Raw genomic sequence first — 6,162 nt, 5'->3', positions numbered from 1 at the left:
AATGAATTATTAAAATTCATTTTTTTATCTTTTAAACTTAAATAAATAAACAAAATAAACTAATGAGCCTTAATTTGAGAATTTTGAAAAAAGAAAGTAAGTTCATTAATGAAATTGATATTTATTTATTACTACATTTATTGTAATTATTATATTAAAGTATTATGTTGAATTTATTAAAATATAAAAACTCATAAAATGACATGTGGAAAATAAATTAATTCAAAATAACCACAAAATGACATATGGCAAATTGAATGATAGTGTGACATGTGACAAGAAAACCTTCATTTATTATAGTAGACTAGGTGTAATACTCATGTATTATGTGGGTTCATTTTTTAAAAAAAAATGAAAATTCTAAACATTTGAAAAAGTTTGAATATATAAAAATAATTAGAAAAATAGTGAATTATTAAAATTAAAGTGTTTTTTTTTCTATTTTAAATTTAAACAAATAATTTAGATAATTAAACAAAGAAAACTTATGAAATTTTAATTTAGATATATTGAAATTAAAAGGAAAGTCAATGATTAAAATAGATATGCATTTATTATTACATTAATTGCAACTAGATGGAGAACCCCGCTTTGCGGGGATAGATTTGGCCACTTCCGATCATTTTGGTCACTTCGTATATAACTACAAAATTGTAAAATGGTCAAAAGCTATAAAACTATTTAATATGTAATCAGATTTTCCAACTTTGAAATAAACAGGAAAAAAGTGAAAACTACATATAAAATCAAGGAAATCAAGGAATAGAACAAATGTCAGTCTGATTTCAGAAATTAGTCCTTCTTACTGCAAATGTTATTGGAAATCCCTGTTAAAAAAATAAATAAATAAAAAGAAGTCTGTTACAGACTTCCTGCCTGCAAATCTAGAACAGTTAAAAAAAACCGTTTATTTTATAAAAAAAGCTAAAAAAAAGTCCACTTTCTCATAATGGTTTTTACAATATCCCAAGTTGGTCCAACCATAGTTAAAGTCTATATATAGAACACGAATAATTTTTTTTCTAATTATAGCATTCAACTTTAAAATTTTGATTCAAATAAAAGTATGTTGTTGTTTTTTGCATACCTGCATGTGTGTAGATGGCCAAGACCAAGTTGGTCAACTAAAAAAAAAATTGGCTTAACATATATAAAACTGGCCAAGACCAAATTGGTCATTTATTGATTTTTTTGTTTACTAAAAACAACTTAAATTTTAAAAAAATGGAATACATAATTTCCTATTGGGTTTCGGGTATCTTATCGGGTTTACAACAAAGCTAAAGTCCAAAATCATTAAAGGTTGTGCAATGGATTAGTTTCATTGGGGAATTAGGACATGAAAAATGATAATTCCAATATAAATACAGTATAATATGCTTACGATTTATCAAAATCCTACATGTGCTGAAAAGCGTGTTCTTACAAGATCCAAAAGGTATGTAACAGAAGCAACACTTTTTTACACCTGGACTTTGATCGGGCATATACATGTTGATGTGTTAGATCTTCTGTGTTCTTTTTAACCTGAAACAATCAATAACATAAAATACATCATAAAATGGGTCCAAAAAACAAACTAAAATGAATTAAATAAAAAAAATAAAAAACTGCAACGAAATTTAACCTAACAAATCAAAAAAAATTTGGAAGGCAATATAGAATGACAACATACTTTGGATTGATAGTAAATTGAGCTCCCCTATAAATGAAATATAATATAAAATAAATAAAATAAAAATATATCTTTATAAGGTAAAAAGAAGATTGAGATTTTAAGAAGACATACACATCCATGTTTGGTTCACGTGAGTTGTAAGAAGATGAGTTTCCCACATAAGTTGATTGCTTAATCCTAAAAACAATTCAGAGAAGTTAAACAAATATTCAAAAATGTGAATTTACTAAAATGCCCTTGAAGGGTAAAAAGGATAGATATATCACCTTGTTAGTTCTTCAACTTGCACAACAGGGACTATAGCAGTTTTTGAGAAAAGCAACTTATGGTTACTAATTCCAGCTATACCAAGAGACTCAAAAAACTTTGTGTGATCTTTAAGAGATGCATCCCTATAACAAAAGAAATTGTTTTGAATAAATTTAATAATTCAAATCACATTAAAAAAGACCTTATTTTGAATGAATTACATAGTATAAACATTTTGTGTTCACCATCGTGCTCTTCATTTTCCATAATTTATTAATCGAAAAAAAATAATAAAAAATTACTCACTTGTTGACTGAAATACAGAATTTGCTCTTTGTGTTCAGTAGCACTTCTGAATAAACCCCCTTTGTATATCTGCATCATAATTTTTTATTAAAAAAAATCAAATATGAAAAGAGAAAAATAATTGTTGGGTGTAAAAAGACGTAAATGCCCTTGAAGATATAATCATTTTTTAACCTGTTTTCTGTATATCTTTTCCTCAACTGTACCAGAAGTCATCAAATGGTATACAATTACTACTTTCTTTTTTTTTATAGTTAGGGATAAAAAAACCAATTCTCAATCTAAAATCCACCAACATATTTTACTCAACGTCTCGACAGTCGACCTGGTTGCTTCTGCTCCTGCATTCTCCTGAATCATCATCCCAACAAATGTGTCAACTGTCTAAAATACCCTTCATTTCTGACCATAACAAATGCAATCACTCAATAATTGTAATGATAAACTTTTGCTGTAAACAATTAAGATGCTAAATTAATCAATAAAATGGTGAAACCACATTATGTTTTTCTGTATCTTGCCAAAAGTTACAAAACAAAGTGTGAATTTTTAATTCTTAGTTTTTTAAATTTTTTACCTCTTTATTCTTTAGAACGTTCGATGAACTCTTTAGCTATATCATTTCTATTGTATGAAGCAAGAACATTTCGAATATTATCAGACCTATTTCGTACAACATCTGCAGTTAATTAAAAAAAAGTACCCAAAAATCCCTTTTAATCCAATATTTTAATTTTATAAAAAAAAATAAACTTAAAAATAAAAATTAGTGTTTACATTCAAGAAATGGAATAAGATCCACTAATGCCGTGTCATCAGATTCACATTTACTGGAACATAATTTTATGGTTGAAGGCAACTCTCAACAACATTACCACTCACATAAAATATTCTTGAAGGATCTCTGTTAAGTTTTGACAAATCCTATAAAAAAACTGTTTATCTTCATTATATTTAATAAAAAAATTTATTTAAAATTTTAAACAACATATACAGTTTGAATATTAGTACTACAAAAAATATTTTGTTTCAGGATATTTATATTTATAATTTAATAATAAAAAAATTGTTACAAATTAAGTATTAAAAAAAGCCAACCTTGGATTCCAAACTGGATCAACTACTATGACCCGATCTGCTTTTGTTAAGGTGAGTCCCAAACCAGCAACTTGAGAAGTTAAAAGAAATATTGGAGCTCCAATACCCTATTGAAAATCCCATTATTATTAATAAATTATTAATAAAAGTCATATTTTTTCTAAACTAAAAAAAATAAAATAAAAAAGTCACTAAAGAAAAGAACTTTTCATTATCACATACTGATCATGTAATTTGCAATAATGAAAAGGTACTCATGACATTCTATTTTAAGTTAAGTGGAGTCAGTTGAGAAAAACAAAAACAATGTACTATGGCTCACTTGGACATTTTATCGAACTTATGTAGGGCATAACTTAGCAACATAACTTCGAAGATGATATAATCAACAAAACAAACATACGAACTATTCCAGAAAATGAAAGCAAATTACTTAATTAATCTTTGGAGAAGAACATTACCTAGTAGTTTTGGAGATGCATCCTATGTGATAGTAGTATCAACCTTCTGGTGAAATCGGGATTCCTTTTAGAGAGTGTCTTTCATGGGAAACTCATCGTGGATCTGTTCTATTATTGTTGTATCCTGGTACTCAGTGAATATTTTAGTTTATAATTTATTAAAATTAGGGAAGAAGAAGATAATTCAGAGGAAACTAAATTTAACTTAATGCCAAAAAGTTCAAGGCCACATCCAAACATGTATGGCCTGTAATTTGTACTCAAATCCCATTATTTTATCTAAAAAGAAAACTTTTTGTTCGAATCTCAATAACACTACATATGTATACAACCCATATTCAACTCTTAAAAAGCTATATGACTGGAAAATGGATTGATTTCTACTGACCTGAATGATATTGCGGGTGTCCGTGATCGATTGCAGTGAATCGACTGTGGATTTCGGAATTGAAAACAAAAAAGAAAATAAGGCCCATATCGATAAATTCATTAATAAATTCTTCAGGAGCTAGCCATCATCCTCGATTGTTGTGTTGTCATAAACCCTAATTTCAACAAAATTGAAAAAAAAAATCCATTCGTTAGATAAAAATGTCCAGCAATCCAAAGACTCCAACCACTCGTGCTCTCTGCTGCCAAATGAAAACGTGAATAATAAAAAATCATTGATTAAATGAATAGAAGCAGCAGTAGGCGGTGACAGTTTGTTTGTTGTTGGTGCCAAAACACGAGTGTGAACGCTGATATCGCCTCCAAAGAAAGACAAAGTAGATAGAAAGAAGATGGTGGGGAATGGCCAGGATGTTGTCGGTGGTGTGCGTCCACAAAGCACAAATCAGCGGAGAAGCGAAAAGGCAAAGCTTTGAAGCGAGTTCTTCCGTTTGCGCCAATATTGAAGAAAGAAAGTGGAGGAGGAAGTAAGCGGTGCATGTATGAAGCAGAGTGTTGTTGCTTCGTTGTAGAAATCATCACAAAAAAATAGTCGACCGACAGCTCCATTAGGGTTGTTCTAAGCAACCTTTTTTAAGCGGTGTAAGGTAAATAGGATGGGGAGGCGATGGTGACCAAATGAGAAAACATGGAAGAGGAAAATGTAACCAACGGAAGCAAATAGTGGTGATTCGGTGCTCAATCGGTTCTAAAGAGACGCCCTCACAGAGGGTGGAAGGATTGAGATGAAGAAGCGGTGAGCAAATAAAAGGAAAGACAGTCAAAGCATCCAAGTAAGTAAAAGAAAACGTAATGGAATAACAATGGTGATAACAGAGGCGGTGGGAAGGATCCGGAAGCGGCAACCGTGGTATAGAGGAGAGTAACCGGAGGAACAGTACCATGGTCAATTATTATATTTAAATACTATGTAGAATTTAATAAAATAGAAAAATCATAAGATGATATTTGGAATAAAAATTAATTCAAAATAACCAAAAAGTGACATTTGGCAAATTAAATGAAAGTGTGACAAGTGGCAAAAAAAACTTTCATTTATTAGAGTAGAATAAGTGTGAGATCCGTATAATACACAAATTAATTTAAAAAAAGATTAAACATTAAAATGTAAACATAAAATATTTTTTAATGTACAACTTTAAAAATACCACAAAATGACAAGTGTCAAAACTCACGAGAGATTGACATGTGGTAAAAAAAAAACTTTCTTTTATTAAGAAGGATTAGTGTAGGTAAGGTATATATCTTTGATGTTGTTCTTATGCTATATTTTGAATATAAATTTAAAAAATAATACATTATAAAATTTTTGTTAGTTAGCCCAGGCCCATGGCCCATTGATTATGCTGTGTATGTAATTATACGTGTATGCTTCTTTGGAAAGAGGATAATCGCAACCATTAACGATTTTATTACCATGTTAACATTCAAGGTTGAAAATCAGAAATAAAAGAGCTAATGTTATAATACCATTTTACGTTTTGCCTCTACTTTAGAAATTTTCTAGTTACAATATGTCGCTCTATAACTGGATTGATCATCGATATAGAAGAATAAAACAAATAATTGATTTCTAGATAATATATTTATTTTCACAATTTATTTTTTATAAGATTATAAAAGGTAACATTTAAAATATAAATAATGATATACATATAAAAAAAATGGAAAACGGTTGTATACGGATAAATTCCAGCATAAATTAAGTTCATAATTTGGGCTATAGCCTGTAGCAAACCCATCTATTCGTTAAAAAGCCAAGGCGGGCTCGTAAGAGACAAATATCTAATTACGAATAATGTATGCCGTCAGTTTGTTCAAGTTAACAATTGCTATTAAAATTCTTCCTTTCTTCTAAGGGATATTCATATACATAATATGTTTTAATGAAGTCGAAATTAAAGTGATCTAAATTTTGTG

The 6,162-nt window shown here is 29.0% G+C and overlaps 1 long non-coding RNA gene across 1 annotated transcript; it reads right to left on the bottom strand.

The window, feature by feature from the left end:
- Positions 1-971: 971 nt before the first annotated feature.
- On the bottom strand, positions 972-4,967 carry LOC111905923 (uncharacterized). The gene is made up of 7 exons (XR_008226485.1): positions 4,181-4,967; positions 3,793-3,916; positions 3,332-3,438; positions 2,408-2,584; positions 2,234-2,302; positions 1,945-2,070; positions 972-1,855 (listed from the first exon to the last, which is right to left on the bottom strand). It is a non-coding gene; the product is annotated as an uncharacterized LOC111905923 (long non-coding RNA).
- Positions 4,968-6,162: the final 1,195 nt, after the last annotated feature.

The sequence above is a fragment of the Lactuca sativa genome, chromosome 9, assembly GCF_002870075.4.
Source record: "Lactuca sativa cultivar Salinas chromosome 9, Lsat_Salinas_v11, whole genome shotgun sequence".
NCBI classification, from domain to species: Eukaryota; Viridiplantae; Streptophyta; class Magnoliopsida; order Asterales; family Asteraceae; genus Lactuca; species Lactuca sativa.
This window is presented reverse-complemented; position numbering and strand designations above follow the sequence as displayed.